Here is an 18,755-nt window from a genome sequence, read left to right on the forward strand (position 1 = left end):
TATATATATATATATATATATATATATATATATATAAAGTTAACAGATGAAGTAAATATCCGGGTAAAAACGTTTAAAAATAAGTTAAAACTTTAAAAAATAGCCAGATAAATAATAAATTAAGTAATATTTAATAATAAAATAAAACAAAAATTATACAAGAATAAGATCCCGTATATCTTTCTATATATGAAAAAGGTTAAATACATTTTATAGCACTCATACGTGCAAGAAATTGCATATTAAAAACATAAAGAAAACACTTCGCTCCTAACCCTCCTGTACCCACCTTAATAGCCAATTTAAAAAAGTATATAAATGCTTAGTCTGAAAGGAAAAGAAAACAACAACAATCGCTCCTGATGATAATCGGATGCACACATAGAAAGCGCTTGAGAAAAATATAGCCGAACAACAACTTTGGGGCGCCATTTTATATAACATGTCTGTAGAAATTAAAGACCGCTCCGCAAATGTAAAAGATATCTAGAAGATCAGAAAAAAGAATTATTTGTCGAGATAGGACGGCCATATGACAAATGGAGAAATTACAAAAATAGACGATTAAGCAGAAACACTCCGTGCTGTCTAACAATGTCTTAATGAAAACGCGCCGCCTAAGTACACAAGATATGTATATGTGTAGATACCGACGTATTTGTGTATATATATATATATATATATATATATATATATATATATATATATATATATATATATATATATATTATACTAGCAGTATCACCGGCCTTGCACAGAAGTTGCTTTGGTGCGCTTTTTTTATGTTTATTTTGATCTGTATCATTGGTAATTCGAATATTTTCTTTCTTTCTTTTTTTTCTTTTTTTTTTTTTTTTTTTTGTAATCCTAAAATTATTTTAGTAAATTTCGGTAATATTGACACTTTATTGATAAACGTAGTCCCCTCAGAGTGGGTGCAACGAGCCAGCAACAATCCAATTTCTCTGATTTGTCCCTTTAACGACTATTCTTTCAGCTCAAAACCAACTACTTTGGCGAGGTTTTGCGGGCCATAATTTCTTGAACCGTATGCGAAAGAAGCCACAGGATCAACATCAACTATCTATTCATTGTAAGAATTTATGTGGCTGTCGTTGTACAATTAGTCAAAAATGTGTCGGAAAATTCCTTATCTTATGTTGCCGGGTATATTACTTGTGCTTGGTTGTTGGGGCCTACGCTTTGTTAAACCGACATATGAGAAACCTCTAAATTCCATTTTCACTAAATATGTGAGTAGACTGTGTTACGCATTCTTCAGGATCGGTTGCTTGTCCAATGGACGTCCAAAAACAGAAAAATAATTTACTTTTGCATTGCTAAAATAATCGTAACTTTTTTGCAGTTAATGAGACAAAAATTAAGAAATTTAAGTGCAGAGTTTGAACCTACAGACTATGTCATGCAAAAAAGAAATGCTATTTACTTACCAACAGTAGAATTTTCACAGTCCGTTCTTCGATCATTGTTGCTAAGCGACGATATGGAAAAAATGGTTTTTCCGATGATAGACATATTAAAATAACGGTTTCGATTATCGGTAATTATCGGTGGTATTCTAAGACAAAACTTAACTAAGCTCACTCCCAGTCTTATACACTAAAGTTCTATAAATTTTAAAGAAAATCTGTTCAGCCGTTTCGGAGTCTTTTAGGTACGAACTCATGCATACACGCACAGACAACGGTGCATTTATATAATTGTAGTGATAGATACTAGAGAACCAGAATTTATCAAGACCAAAAGCCACTCAGGTAGAAAGATTAAAAATGAAGAATATTGGTAGAGGGTCGGAAATGGTGAAGGAAACAAAGAAAATCTGATAATATATTGCGGTTGTTTTTGACAAATGATTGTTGATATCAGATGCCATGCTGTAGTTTGCAGAAAAGGCGTTATGTCGTAATGTGTTCCATACATAGGAATTCTTATAACTTTCATTTATATGTCGTGTTTTCGTTAAATAAGGTTGTTTATTTTATTATGTTTTCTAGTGAATAAACTAATAGAATTAAAATACGCAAAAATTTTAACTGCTTGTGTGAATAATTTACTTTAATTATGCATCAAGTTTGAAGACATTCTACGATAAAAGTTAATAAAATAAATGGATTATCAGTTGAATGATTAAAAATATTATGAGACGATTGACAATTACGAACGGAATTTTAAAAATTTCAATGATTATCGGAACGTTTTTTGTTGTGTGTGTGTGGGTTTTTTTTGTTTGTTGTTTTTTACAAGTATTTGTTTACATTGGATGCCATTTTTCGGTCGGCAGTAGTGTGATGTCTGAGCGGATATGTTCAACATCTATCATATCAAAATGAGACAATCATTTATAATCTTAAAGATTTGATATGACTTAGATTCGGTTGCAGATACACCAAAATGACCATACAAACAAGATTTAAAGTCTTAATATTTATTCGCTAAATCTTTGAATGCTTTTTTTTCTGAGCTGATATAATCCATTGAATTGACACCTTTTCAGATCAATTTATTTCCTTCTCATCAGTTTAATAAAAATGTAATTTTTTAAAAAGATATTTTTTATTTCTCAACCATCACACCTCAACCTCCTTACACACACACACACATATATATATATATATATATATATATATATATATATATATATATATATATATATATATATATTAAAATTATGATTTTTATTCCTATTTTCGTTATATATATATTAGGATTATTTTAGTAATAATAATATCTATATATATAGATATATATGATTATTTTAATAATAAATATGTAAGTGTAGTGTGTGTGTGTGTGTGTGTGTAAATGTGTGTGTGTGTGATACATGACACACACACACACACACACATACATATATATATATATATATATATATATATATATATATATTGATTTTATACTTATCGCTTGTCTACATCTCAACTTGTTTTCGTGAAATTTTCCAAGATGGTCATAATAACGAAAATAGGAATAAAACTCATAATTTTAATCTATTTTATCATTGGGAACGAAACAAAATAAACCCCAGCATTTAAAAGCAAAATTTGGTGTGTGATTAATCGAAGTGATACCGTCGGGGTCATTGAAATCGATCTTGTCGAACTCAAACATTATTAGATCTTGTATGTTGATTTTTTTTTTTGTACGAATAATACCAGCAGAAGTATTCGATGTTTTCTTTTACGCCATATCAACCTTAAACGAGTTGTTTTAATGCGGAATCTATGCGTGCTTGCAAAAAAATTTTTTATGCTCAAAGTTCTTAATATTCTCAAATATTTATGCTGTAAATCTACGTAGTTCTATACACATTCGCACCTGTTGTGCTTTATAGGCGTAAATTTTGTAAACAATAGTCCATAATTAATACATTCTATATAGTATAATCACGTTGACACACCGGTTGTCGATAGATCATTGAAGTTAGACAACATTGACCTTGTTCAGTACTACATAGATCACTATGTGGGATTACAAGGCGCTGTATGTAGGAGAACGTCTACACCTTCTCACAAGAACTACAAACACCTAACGTAGTTGTTGCTCCTGGCTAGGATATGCGTGCGATTGGGAATGAAACCAGTTCAACTCGCATAAGGTAACTGCCTCGCTACGGTAATCGACAAATTATATTTAACCCAATGATGGGAAACTTAACAGGTAATACCATTCCAAATCAGTGTACCTGAGAATCATAAAATCTAAGAGATGAGTTCATACTCCTCTCCTATATTTCCCATCAGGATTCCATTTTTACCATAATGAACATGGTTGTTGTTAAGAAGCCTTTTTTACATGGGGGGGTCACCACTTATCAAGGCCCGAAGGCCACTTAGGGATAAGGGTTATAGCGTGTACAGTAATCAAGGAGATAGTATTGTAGTAATCATTAGTATTGGGGGGTTTGATAGAGTGTCTTACTTAAGGGGCGGTTTGTAAAGAGTTTGTTTATGTTGGACTTGAAGACGTCCAAGTTGTAGTCAGGTGGGAAACAGGCAAGCGGCAGAGAGTTTCACTGGCGTGCAGTTCTTAGAAAGAAGCTTTGCTCATGGAATCTACGTTTCAATTTAGGCACAGATAAAGAGTGGGGAAAATTATTGACAGTAGCTTTAGCCAGACGGGTGTTTCTCATGAAAGATTGGCGAGGTGGACAAGGGATTGGAGCTCAGACAAGCACCTGCCATGGAAATAACGATAAAACAAAGACAGGCTCGCAACATCTCTTCTGTGGGAGAGAGGTTGCAGGGAAGAGAAAAGGGCATCCCCCACTAAATCACGGATCCCTGTTGCACTAAACCCGTATCTGTATTGCCGTATAAGATTCCGATGGATGCTACTGATGATCTGTTTCTCTGTGTCAGGGTTATTTTTCTTCCATGGACAATCGGAATTTTAAGAAAGCATACTTTATTTTGGGACTTGGTGTTTCTATTTATCCGGGCCACATTATGGTGTATCGCTCTGATTTGCAGTTTGTATTTTATTTTAACGTCTTTCAATATATGAAACGCGTAGACAAATTGGGATAATACATCTCTAAGCATAATTTTGCATTTGAAATTAATTCTATATTTAATTTCAAATTGCTATGAAATACGCTATAGTTCATTTTTGCATCAAATAAATTAAAGGTTGATCTTTCCTAATGCCAACTAATCAATAATTATAAAAGCTAAGAATCAATATAAAAAAAGATGATATATAAATCCAATGCAGCTATAAAGTGATCGAAAATGTTCGTGTCGCAATAAAAAAAAATTAAAGTTTGATCGAAATTATAACTGAAACAAACTTTTGTATTATTAAACTAAAAGGAATTCCTCAATCCAAATCATTACTTATGAAAGGTCATCATCTTTTTATCAAGTACTACCTTGGAATATTCTTACAGGTCGTCATCAGAGATTACTCACTGCTAATAACTTGTGGTGTTCTCGGGAGTCTGTGTGATAACAAGTATACTTAGATTTCTAATATGCTCCACATCTTCCGATAAGCTTTGCAAATGACTTTGCGTTATCGCAACAGCCGGTTGTTATTGATTTCTCCATGGCAGTATCATTGGTCTTCACTGGGATTTAGGTCGCAATAGGACTACCCATCAAGGTCCCAGTTCTCTTTGTATTCTTTAAGTGTATGTTTTCATTAGTGCTCTCTGCTCTTGGTCTTTCCATAGTCCTTGATATTTCATAGCTATTTTTGTAGTACCAGACAAGACTGATGTTTTTTGTTGTTTTTTTTTATATATATTCATTTTATTTTATTTTTATTTTAATTACTTTATTTATTAATTCATTTATTTTATTTTATTATTTATTGTTTTATGTATATATTTTTTGTAGTTTCATTTCCTGCGAGCAGTTTTTTGTTTGCTTGTGTGTTTTGTTTGCGTGTTAGCGGTTTCCTTGTGTCTGGTTTATGTTCATAGTTCATGTAGGTTGATTGCGCCACTCGGGGTTTTTAACGAGAGTTTTAACTGCTTTTGCCATTGCCGTTCGATGATGATTATTATTATTATTATCATCATCATCATCATCATCATCATCATCATCATCATCGTAGTAGTAGTATTCCCAAATTTGAAATGCTTTATTTAGATTTTTTTTCAGAGAAGATCCGGGCCAGTGCTTTGATTCTAGACATTTAAGCTGTACCTGAACACTTACGTCTTGCCTAACAGATGAGCCTTTTGCAAAATTGGAAAAGAAATTCTGTCGTCTGATTAAGCCATTTATGGTGCCTTTTCGTTATGGTGAAAAGCGTCCCAATTACAATAAGAATTACTTTGACTTCTTGGTATTTATTCTGTTCACGTTCTTTCTCATACACTTTGGTATCGAAACGGCGGGTTATGTCAACGATTGAGCAAGTTATCTTATTGTTGTTTAGAAAAATTATGTAAGGTTTAGAATGTTCAAGGACCTTATCAGTTTCTATGCACATGTCCCCGACGAAGTTTGACATTGTCGTTTTCCTGTACTACTTCTGGTTATGATTACACCACTTCTCATTATGATCTAATTCACAGAGTTTGCATATATTCTTTGTCGTGTCTCTATTTTTTGTATTGATGTTGAGTTAGTGTAGGGCATTCTAATAGGGTTAATATTTATTCTCTTTTATTATACAATCTGCACATCGGTGATTCTGCAATTTTGTCGATGTAGCATTTGATGGACCTTGTGCGAGTGGTTTGTTTCTGGGCTGCTATTAAAGTACTCGCCGTAGATATTTTATGATACCCTGACTAACCAGATCCAGCTGCCATCTTTAAATTTAGTATCTTAAAGAATACATTGTGTAGTTTCTTTCCAAATAATTTTCCTCCCTCTCTCTCTCCCTCGCGATCTCTGACTCTTTTTCACACAATGTCTTAGTATCTTCTCCCTTTTCCTTTCATGAAGAAGAGTTTCATTTTTCTCAGAAATATATTTAGTTAGACGCCCTTCCTCCATATTTATTACATCTTCAAAATGAATGGAGTAAACCTCGACCACTTTCTTTTCTAGAAAGATACAATCGATTTACATCTCTTTTCTTCGCAAAAATACATAAATTGTAAGCAGTTGACGTGGCTTGAAAATCAAACATTGTAATTCATTTACATTAGTAAAGTATGCCAGCTATATATGAAATAAAAGTTACTGCTCTGATATGGAAGTTTTTTTTTTTACAAGGAAGTCACCACTTATCAAGGCCCGGAGGCCACACGTGGATAAGGGCTATTGCGTGTACAGTAATCAATGGGGCAATATCGTAGAAATCGCTAGTAATGGAGATCTGATAAAGTGTCTTAAGGGGGCGGTTCATCAGGAATTTGTTTATCTTGGACTTGCAACCTTTGGTATATATTTTATTCGGAATGTTGAGGTGCAATTTAAGAATAACTCTTAATCTTTTGTTGTACTCGGTAATTACCTGGTGCTGTTTTATTGTCCACGTTATTAACCTTATCAATATCCAGTGTCTCCAAATATTTGTAGTATCTCACGCCATCTTTATCACGCATTCTTTATCAGATGGTTGTTGGAAGTTCAAAGCCATCTAAGTGGAAAAGCTTGCATCTTTTTATCACAAGAATAACACATTTTGTGATGCCACATCCTATCCTTATATTATTATCATTATTATTATTATTGTTGTTGTTGTTATTATTATTATTATTGTTATTATTACTATTATTATTACTATTATTATTGTTGTTATTATTGTTGTTGTTATTGTTGTTATTATTATTGTTGTTGTTATTATCATCATTATTGTTGTTATTATCATTATTATTATTTTTGTTATTATTATTATTGTTATTCTTATTATTATCATTATTATTATTGTTATTATTATTATCATTATTATTATTTTTATTTTTATTATTATTATCATAATTATTATTATTATTGTTATTATAATCATTATCATTATTATTGTTATTATCATTATAATTGTTGCTATTATTATCATTATTATCATCATTATTATTGTTGTTATTATTATTATCATCGTCGTTGTTGTTGTTGTTGTTCTTCTTATTATTATTATTATTGATGCTGCTGTTATTTTCGTTAACATCACAGTGCTGTGATGTTTAATATTTTGGGGGTTTTACCCCAAAGCTACTGAGCATAGTAAAATGGTCAATTAGATGTTTGCTATGACAAGCAGAACAGACTTCTAGAGTACGGTGACGTTTACTTAATTCTAAAAGGGATTAATTATTTCTCAAGATCATCTTGAATTGAGCCAAGTGCACCTGTGATAATGGAAGTTTTTTTTTTTTGTTCCACAACCTAGTAATCTTCACACTCAGTTTCCGAGAGTTCCGTAGTTTGTCATTCTTCTTGTCTGCTAAGTTGTTGTGGCTTGACCAAGTCACATCAATAATTTGGCATTCATTGTTATTTTTTTTGTGTTGTTTTTTTTATTCACTACTACAATATTTTATTACCTATGAGTTATCTCTCGGTCTCAGTGAACCATGAAATCCCAGAAAACCTTAACTTCCTCATTTTCCACTACCGCTTCTGAGCGATAGTAGAACCATTTGTACCTCACTTGGATTCCAAATTTCTGGCACAAAATCCGATGTAAATTTGCACATACGTTTTGTAGGTTATTATTATCGGCTCACAAGAAGCTTTCACACAGGTCATCAAAGATCTCATCTAAAATAGCCTGTGGTGTTCCCCGGAAGCTGGTTGTTAACAAGTCTCCCCAGATTTCCAGTACTTTCCACCTCTTTTGATAACAACAACTGCTTGCCATTGATTTCTAGTTGGCAGCGGCCATTGGACTTCACTGGAATTTGAGCGACAATAAGCCTCTCAAAAAAACCAGTTCTCTTCGCACTTATACAGCGAAGGTCTGGTCAGTGCTCACTCCTCGGTCTTTCCTTCCTCCTTGACTCTACTTGGCTAATCGGTCTCACTCTTTTTTTTTGGGGGGGTGTAGTGATGTGGAAATGTTGTATGAAGCTGTGGTTAGAAAACTTATAGGTATGAAGCTTCAATGTTTCTGGTTCCATGTATCGCTTCATGTTTTGTCTCTGCAGCAGTTTGGTCTGCTCTTGTGGTTCACGTGTATTAGTCTCCACATTCAAAGGTGTTCCTTAATGTTTCAACAGTTTTCATTATCGTTAGTCGTTGTATCTTTGCAGCCATTCTTCCGATTCCAATTTTTGACATTCTTTTTTCAAAGTTTTTCGGAATTGTTCCTAGTGCTCCTACTATTATCGGTATTATTTTGATTTTCTTCATCATCCAAATTTCTTTGAACTCGCTGGCTAGCTCTGTGTATTTGCTCCGTTTCTCTTTTTTTCATATTCACCCTGTGGTCAGCTGGGACAGCAAATCTACGATTTGACAGAATTTTTCTTTCTTGTTAATTATTACAACATCTTGCTTGGATGGGTTTGTCTGTCTGGATGTCCATGTCCCATATGATTTTGTGGTTCTCGTTTTCGAGTGCTGTTGCGGGTTTATGCTTGTACCATTTGCTTGCATGCTTGTACCATTTTTCTTTTCTCGTTTTGTCATTTGTCTCTCTGTTTTCTGTTTTGTTATTTTTTCAGTGTCTCTCGCTGCCATATTAGAACTATCCTTTCCGTATTTTGCATTATGTATTTTTCTAGTTCTTTTTTGTGTCATTTACATAGTCTTCTATGCAGACCAGTCCTCCCACCGTCTTTCCTTTTCACGTAGTCTATCAATATCGTCCTTTGGGTGTAGTGCATTATGCATGGTCATGAGTTTCCTGGTCTTCTAGTCGAGCTGTCTCAGTTCTTTTATCCACACTATAAACGGCCCAGGGTATCTTACTAGTGATACTGCCCATATACGTATACGTTTTATTAGTTTTCTGCTGTCTAATTTCGTTTCCAGGCGTTTTCTTGTTCTCCTGAGGCATTCCTTCCCAATTCCCTCTTTCATTTCTGTTGCTTTGATTGTGCCCGCTTCCAGAATTCCCAAATATTTATAGTCGTCTTCTTCCCCTAGTGTTTGGTTGGTTAGTTCTATGCCTTCTTTCGTTTCCGGTTTTCCCTATCTTATAATTAGTAGTGCCCACTTTTACATTCCAAATTCCATTTGGATATTTTGGTTGAAGAGACTGGTAGTGTTAATTAGCGTTTCTAGCTCCTGTTTGATCCTTGCAAAAAGTTTCAAATTGTCTATGTACATCAGGTGGTTCATTTTTTCCTATGTATTGGAGAACTTGTATCCGGCTTGGCACTTTCTCAGAATACGATTCAGGGGCATCATGGCTATGATGAAAAGTAATGTTGATAGTGAGTTTACTTGGAATATGCCTCTGTGTATGTTAATTTCTGTTATGCCTTGTCCATCAGCTGTCAATTCAAGTCTCCATGTTTTCATTGCATTTTCTATTATGTTGATGATCCCGCTTGGTATTTTATACATTTTTAAGGATTCTATTGTCCATGCTTGGGGGATCCTGTCGTACGCTTTTTTGTAGTCGATGCATGCCATGGCTAAATTCTTTCTCCTTTTTTACCTCCTTTAGGATCTTTTGATCTATACATAGCAGATCATGTGTTCCTCTTTTCCTTTTTTGGCATCTTTTCTGTTTCTTAGAGATTAGTCCACGTTTATTCAGGGAGTGGTAGATTTGTGCCCTCATTTGTGCTGTCAGTATCTTCCACATAGTGGGTAAGCACGTGATCGGCCTATAGTTGCTGGGGACGGTTCCTTTCTCTGTGTCTTTCTGTAGCAGTGTGGTTCTACATTTTGTCATCCATTCTGGCACGCTTGCTTCCTGTATAAATCTTATCAGGTTTGGGGCTAACTTTCGTGTAAGGTTGTGAATTTTTTAAATCAGTATTATTGTATCCAATCGTGCCCTGGTGTTCTCCAGTTTGCCATTTTTCCTATGGTTTTCTTTAGGGGTTTCCTGCCGATTTCATTCACTGTTCCTTCTTTTATTTGTTGTAACTCTTCTTTCATGTTATTAAGCCATTCGGCATTTCTATGGTGATCTCGTCGCTCTTCCTCTATGTTACTCCAGTAGAGTTTTGTTTCTGTCGGATTTGGTCGTTCTGTTTTTGTTTTTCCCTCGTTCACATTTTGGTAGAATTGGCTGTCATTAGTTTCAAATGCCCTGTTTTGTTTGCATTGTTCAGATTTATATCTATATCGTCTCAATCTCGCTTCTTTTGCTTTTATTTTTTGGTCTAGTTCTTCATGTTTCTTGTTTAGCCTCTGCCTGCCAGCCACATTTCTAATATTCTTTCTCCACGTTGCTTTCTTCCTGTTAATTTTGGTTTCTAAGTTGTGATAATTAACGTTTGTTTCACGCAGGCATTTTTCTATATATTTAAAGACAGGTACCTTACTTTTTGGATTACTTTTGTCCAGGGATGGATTAAAACCTTTATATTTTTATTGTTATAATTCGCTGTCGTTTGCAAATATCTCATCAAAATGACTCCTCTCCCCCAGCTTTCATTCCATACAATGTCTGATACTTATTTGACTCTCCCTCTATTCTCTCCTTCTCTCTTTCTCCTTATCTCTCTTTCTGTTTATTAATAGAAAAACATAATACAACAGGAAAATAATAATAAAAAACAGAATGAGAGAACCAATTATAAGTAGAAAGGAATAACATCATAGCTGATATTACTATATAAATAATAGTTGGAAAGCAAATAATTAAGAAAACACTGTTGTGTATTTATAAGAGTGTATTTACAGAAGTATAGAATAGTATGTTACAAAAAACATCTGCGTTTGCTAATGTATGTATGCAGCCTCCATATTTGCTTCGAAACTTCCTCGTAACTTTAGTTATAATTTCTTGAAGAGTCGATCTATTCTTACAATAAGGTAGATCACCATCACACAATTACACTTACTCTATTTTTATATTTATGGTTGGTTGGTTGTTTTGTTTTACGGCATATCAACCCTTTTCATGTTATTTAATGCCGAATCTGATGATTTTGAAGAACGATTTTTTTTAATATAGTATATTTGTTTTTTAAGTCATATTCTATTTAACCCATAGTTGGGACCCTAACAGGTGCTACCACTCCGGGTCAGAGTGGATCTGGGAGCAATGGCAATTAAAGGGTAGCTCCACACTCCCTAAGGCCTGCAATCCGGGGCCCTCACCATCGGATATAGTTTAAGGTCATATCCAGGACCATTTTTATATTTAACTGGCTTTGCAAACTCATTTTCTTAATTCAGATAATGTAATCTCAAGTAAATAACTGACCCAAAAGGTCACATTTTTCTTGTATTCTATAAAGTTGTGTGCTCAATAAAATAAAAAAAATATACCAGCAATGAAAATTTCGTATACGTATACTCTCACTAATAATCCTAGTCTTTTCCGCTCAAACTGTTTTTTCTCTCATCATTCCGTCTTCTGTTTTTTTTCTATTTTATTCCAATTTGTTTATGGTTTTCACGTAGTCTGTCAATATCGCCCTTGGGGTGTAGTGCATTATGCATGGTCATGAGTTTCCTGGTCTTCTAGTCGAGCTGTCTCAGTTCTTCTTTTGTCCACACTATAAACGGCCCAGAGTATCTTACTAGTGATACTGCCCATGTACTTATACCTTTTATTAATTCAGATAATGTAATCTCAAGTAAATAACTGACCCAACAGGTCACATTTTTCTTGTATTCTATAAAGTTGTGTGGTATAGCACTCTCTTGAACACTAGCTCAATCAAATAAAAAAATATACCAGCAATGAAAATTTCGTATACGTATACTCTCACTAATAATCCTAGTCTTTTCCGCTCTTTTTCTCTCATCATTCCGTCTTCTGTTTTTTTCTATTTTATTCCAATTTGTTTATGGTTTGAACTTTTTTCATTATGTCTTACACTTATATCCTAATCAGTATTATTAGATAGTGGTCGTGTTCAAGGAAGATGGCATAAATATCTGGGTTACTTGCCCCATCCATAACTATAAAAGCCTATGATATTCTATAAATAGATGTTTTTAGAATCGTTCTAAAGTAAATCTAAAATCGAATTACGGATGGGGAAACACTTGAGTTACATCTGAGAGGGGAAGAAATAGATTCTAAACTTTGCAGACTATCGCTTCTTCGGAATTAGCACGTATCTCAGCAGAATTAGTTACAGAAGAAATAATTCCGAAGCACAATCGATTTTTACGAAAGCAGAAATACAAACGACGAACTCATTCTCATCTATTAATGAGTCGCCTGATGTCAAGGCTAAAAAGCTAATGGAGAAAGATGGGTTATTGGAAGGGATAGATTTTGCTTTTGAATTTTGTTAATATTATAAGAGAACTAAAAAATAATGAATAGAATTAATAAACTTTTATGACTTATGAGAAGCGTGTATTACAACTGTTTATGTGCATTGCACGTGAAAACGGACACACAGAAGAACTAGGAGAAGCAATATTCTAGCAATATGTTTAATAAATGAGATGCCCATAGCAATAAATTCGTTAGTATTCCATTTGATTTTAGACAAACATAAAAAATAAAAATAAATGTCTTTTTGATGTTAGAGAGATGAGTTCTTACGAGATACTTTTGCAAAAGAGGCGCCAAATATTGAAGCTTAGTCAAGCATTTTTCATAAAAACAATTAAGTACTGTGAATCTAAGAAATTGAACATCTCATCCTCCACTAGATTTGATTTACAGCATATCAATGCTTTCAGCTAAGCTCATGTCGAAATACAATGTATGCCTAACAATACATTGTCGACGGTTACTTGAATAGTAGTTGCTTTTTGTTACTGTAGTAAACTTCCGGTCCATATCTTTTCCAGTTTGGAATCAACATGACGCACACTAATTTAAGTTTTAATATTGGTGTTATAACGTAGTGCCAAATAAGCGCGCGAAATCAAACACTTTGTTTTTTTTTATCCTAATTAGCACCTCCACGTGTTCGTTATTTAATTCTACTCTCCACATTTGGGAACTGTATCTCATTAAATGGACTCGTACTGGTACATAATCTTTATGAATGCATATATTAATACAGAGTTTACATTGATAAGTAAATAATTCTGATCATTGTATGGTAAAGACTATTTTCTACTAAGAACTACACGGCGATTGGTGTACACTGCCTGAAAAAATACGAAAGAAGTATGCTTCTCCAGTGTTCACCGTCATATTAATAATGCATCATAGAATTACATCAGAATTATTTTTTTTTATCAAATTATGAATTATTATAGGTAGGGGGTGATATTTGGCACGATGGTTTTTTCTGAGGAGGAAATATCAGTAGTGAGATGGGACACAACAGTGGATGTTAAATAATTTCAGTATCTCAATATAATCTTATCATTTGGTTAAAGCATAAACTCATAGTATAATTTTTTGATACACAAGCATTTGTGTCGTTATCGCATGCAAATATTTATTCTATCTCGCGGGCTCACAGCCAATGAAACACAGCACAGTAAATAAAGGGGTCAGTTCATCTACCGTGCTAAACAATTGTATACATCAGATCATCAATATATTTGAAAAGCCACAATTCATTCATGCATAGAACATTGCTACCACATCCTCACTAGTACATCTGCTATTAGTCCCTCACTTTTGGACAGGGTCCAGGAAAGAACCTCAACTCTAATAGGTCCCGCACTATCAGCCAAGCTCCAACCTCTGTTCCATCACCACAATGTTGAATCACTGCGCCTGTTTTACAAGTACTTTAATGGAAAAAGCAAAATCACACCCCTTCAATGCTGAGGTCACTAGATGACATACAGCCTTTTATTCTTATAGTTTATTTCTCTCAGACTGTTGGAATTTAGAATTCTCCGTGTTTCTTTCTACCTTAACTCTATAAACCTGCAGGAGTTAAAATGTAATATGAACAGATCTCTCGCTGCTCTACTCTCCATAGTTTGTTGCTAAACACCATTCCAAATTGTATTCATTTACGTTTCAAGTTGCAATATGCCTTGAATGGGGTGAAATATTAGGTTGATGCAAAAAAAAATGTTTGTTATTTTTTTTACTTAAAGTTGAACGTCAAAAACCGACATTAATTTTGTTACCAACATAATAGTAGGAAAGGGTCCTGGGTTAAGATAACAGTTTCTCAGACCAGAGCAGAAAGAAAATGCCAAGTGGGCACCTAGTTAAGTTCCTGATTAGCTATATCAATAATAAAACTGTACGAATATACTGGTCTTTCAACACAATGTGGGCAACTAACAGTGAGTAACTCAATGGGCCACGATCGTATCACAACTGCATTAGAAAGTTACTCCACAATATTAGATAATATTTAAAAAGTTACCCACAATATTAAAAAACATGTGAAATGTTACCACAAATAATTACATAGTATATAAAATTGTCTCCCCAAATTATATATATATGTGTGTGTGTGTGTGTGTGTGTGTGTGTGTGTGTGTGTGTGTGTGTGTGTGTGTAAGAAATGAGGTGAAAGTTAAAAACCTATGTTTAGATAAAAACCAAAGTAAGTGCAAAATGCCATCCGCTTGAAACCCATGGTCATAAGAACAAATAAAAAATATCAGTTATACCAAAAATTGGTTATGTATGGGAGCGCGAATAAAATGTACTTATATTTAAATAAGTTAATTCACATGTTAGCATGAAATAGTCGTGATAAACTTTTTTTTGCTTTTTTTTTTATTAATTATTATGTTTTACATTATTTTCTCGGATAATAATTCAAGCGAAATTTTGTATTATTTAGAAAATGATAGCTGTTTCTGTGCGTTGGCGGATGTGTGTGTATTTTTTTAGTAAAGTTTGAGTAAACTTTAAAATGTGTTTGAAATCGTATATGTGTCAGAAAAAATATGTTGGACATCGTTTTTTTTTTTTTTTTTTTGTAATTAATGTTTTATCCTTGTATATTCTGTTAATCAATTATTATTGTTACAAGAACAGCCGCCTGTTCTTGTGAGTAAATATGAGATAGGGTAGCCGCGGATTCGAACTTGCGAAGCTAGATTTGGAATTGAGAATTCCGATCAAAAGTAAAAATGAATAATACAGAATGTTATTGAAAATGGAATGTAGAATTACCATTGTTTATTTCATATAAAATAGTTAGATATTTGTTTATTGAAAAAGGAATGTAATAATGAAATTTGTTTCTGTTAAAGAAATGAAATTAAAATAAGGAATTTAAAAACGGACAATGGAAAATGTTTGTAAAGTGGGTTAATCAAAAATTAGTTTAGAGAGTCGGCTTTGTGGAAACGTGAGGCGTGTCAGGCCGCGTGTCTGATATGCACGTGTTGGTCATGCAATGACGTCACGAGTTTTCAATATAGTTGGTGCTTGACAAAGGGTAAGTGAGACGGTTAGTCAGGGGAGAAGAGAGAAGTCAGTGTGTCAGAGCTGACATGGAACCTTGGAAGCGAAGGGGAGAAGAAATAATCATGTAGAGAGTGAATTCCTTGATGCAAAGCCATTGACCGGTCGGAATGGAATAAACGAATATCATCATCTTTTTGTATCTGCGTCTTCGTGTTATGTTATTCAACAACAGAAAGGTATTGTGAATTTATATTATGAGAACTTTGTGAAAATCATCATCTCAAAAATAGGTAAAGAAATATATGTGTCAATGTTATAGAAATTAGATTGCGTTTCACCGATATTGTGTTTTTGTATATTAAACGTCCAATAGTTTATAGTTGTTATTTTCATGAATCTTAAGTTATGGATAGAGTTATTATCTTTTCTGATGAATTTATTTGTTTATGTTTGTATGTAGAGCCAGTGTTCATTATGTAATGTTAATCGTTTATATGGCCCTTTTAGCCGTGTAGTATGATGGGTAAGGTTTAATATAAAACATCCTGGGCATTTCGTAAGCTTCCATACACGTCTCAATTTGCTTGTTTTGTTTTCTGGAATGTGATGGCCTTCACATCTATAATAAACCGTCAAAAGTTTACCTGTACGTCGGCCTTTAGCTTTTACGATAGAGTAAAAAGCAAGTGAAGAAATATGCAATTTTAGCTTCATATCAGCATACAGTGCGCATGTCTTGTAATTTTATTTCAGTCCGCAAGTGAATAGCTAAACTCTTTTACCTGCGGATTGATAGTAGCGCACAAATTCGCCCAGTATTCACCAGTTGGGGTTTTGTTACAAAAATGAACATCTAGAAACTTCTTATAAATCTTCGTCTTCAGAGTGGCTCATGAGCACAGATGTCCACGGTCGTTTCTATACATCACAACTGTTCGACGTTAAATGTTGCTTCAAGCTATTACTAACAATTTCAAACACAATCAGACCCTCGTTATGTAACAATTTTACAGTCTGTTATTATGGTGATATAATAAACACAAACTAAAAAAAGTGATTTCTCTAAAGTATTAGTAGTAGTAGTAGTAGTAGTAGTAGTAGTAGTAGTAGTAAATGTTGTTGTCGTCGCAATCGTATTTTTAGACATTTTTATTTTCAAATTATTTTCTTCCGGATTTTCGTAATCCATTAATTTTACACGTTTTGCAAAACATGCAGAAGCCCATTTTCTTTCTTAATGTGCCGTATCTGATTTTGTTTAGGTAAAATATATTCGTTCATAGATATGCCAACAATAAGTCGTAGAGGACCAATCTATCTGTTGCTGATTATATGTATGTACAAGAAATTCGAGACAAATTTCACACTTTTTGGAAAGGAAAGAAAATATCCATATCTTTCCAATAATGGCTGTGTATTATTTGCATTATTCTCATCTTGGATGTTGTTCTAAATTTGTCTGTTATTTTGAGTCCGTATTGATTGGACACTATGCTTCGAATTTGTTTAGATAATGATTTCTAATTTCTATTATTTGGATGATTCGGACTCGTTTGTTATTCCGGATAATGTGTTCTCAAAATTTCAAGCGCGTCTTTCATAGAATGTTTTTTGGCGCAGCTCACTCGGAAACCTCGCCCACAACCTCCACCACGGTCTCCAGAATACTTCTGAACTTAGAGCAGCTCCTCTTCCAGAGACGCTTGAAATTCAGTTAGATTCTGACAATTAGCTCATTAATAATGCTGTACGTTGTGTCATTTCATTTAAAAATTTGTGACAACGATATGAGTCCTTATGCTACACGTATGACCTTCGAGCAGCAATCAGGCTGGACATTGTAAATTATATAAGCATTTGAACTGAGGAGGGTGTGTCTCTTACTAAATATTTATAACAAGGCCGTCTCTTGAAATATACTTTGAGATAGTTATAGTTTAAGGAAACTTTGTCTTGCTCTGGACCGTTTGTTTGGTAAGTGTGGATATGCGCATTGCGTAACTTGTCATGGAGAGAAACTCCAACGACTACACATTCCTGCCTTGGTAGGGTAAAAAGTTGTCTTCGAAATCTAATAAACGAGGACTATTTCGCTTTCGTACTTCCTATCTCTCACAGAGATAATGTAATCAAAATCTTGCTGAGCCATCCTTTTAAATCGTTAGTTTCTACACAATTTCCAACATCACTTATCACGTTATTGTCCTATTTGACACTCGGCAACCCTTTTCCCCGAGTGGCCTATGTGCCTTATTAAGCGTTATCTCCCTAGTAACAAAAAATGCTAGGGTTTTAACTTAGGAAAAATTAAGATTTCCAAAAGGGTCACTTTGATTACGAATAATTTTTCTTTTTAGCTCCGCCTGCATTACCCTACAAATAAGAGCACCTTAGACTCCAGAAAATAAATTACTCTGCTTAGAAAGATATGAAACCAATAACCTACTTTGTGTTATACTCGAAGGATTGGCTATTTGTGCATATCGATATTGAAATATATATATTCAGATGTGTATTCATCTATTATTAAAGCTTAGTATTTTTAATAATATCATTCGACAAATTTAAGATTGAAAGTCGCGGGAATAAATTTTCATATCGAGATTGTCAGTCTGGTAGATATTATGAATAATACATACCGAATATAAAAATCGCAATCTCATTTTGTGCGCTTGAATTTTTAACGATTTCCTTGGGCGCATTATAATTTAATTTATTTTATGTTTTCAGATATTTTATCCTGTATTATCAGGTAAATATTACCGTTTTTATACATCGTTATTTATTTCATTTATGAATTTTCCACAGTTTTAGTATTTAGTTTGTTCTTATAAGTTTAGTTAATTAATTAGAGACTAACGCAATACTTCATTTAAACGCAGGTAATATGTATTTACGTGAGCTAGTATATGTTTAATTTATGTGGCAACCTCAAATCTATCGGAAACAGACGGTAT

The 18,755-nt window shown here is 33.6% G+C and overlaps 1 protein-coding gene across 2 annotated transcripts in view; it reads left to right on the plus strand.

The window, feature by feature from the left end:
* LOC145246707 (neuropeptide S receptor-like) overlaps nt 1-18,755 on the plus strand; it is a 481,356-nt gene that overhangs the window by 141,789 nt on the left and 320,812 nt on the right. The window contains exon 2 of one of the 2 annotated variants that reach the window (XM_080108438.1): nt 18,529-18,550. The exons of the other annotated variant lie outside the window; for it this stretch is intronic. The gene's annotated coding sequence lies outside the window, so the exon portion shown is untranslated. The remainder of the gene's footprint in view (nt 1-18,528; nt 18,551-18,755) is intronic. 2 annotated transcript variants of the gene reach the window in all.

This window comes from Euprymna scolopes, chromosome 24 (genome assembly GCF_053919585.1).
Source record: "Euprymna scolopes isolate OS-2025 chromosome 24, ASM5391958v1, whole genome shotgun sequence".
NCBI lineage: Eukaryota > Metazoa > Mollusca > Cephalopoda > Sepiida > Sepiolidae > Euprymna > Euprymna scolopes.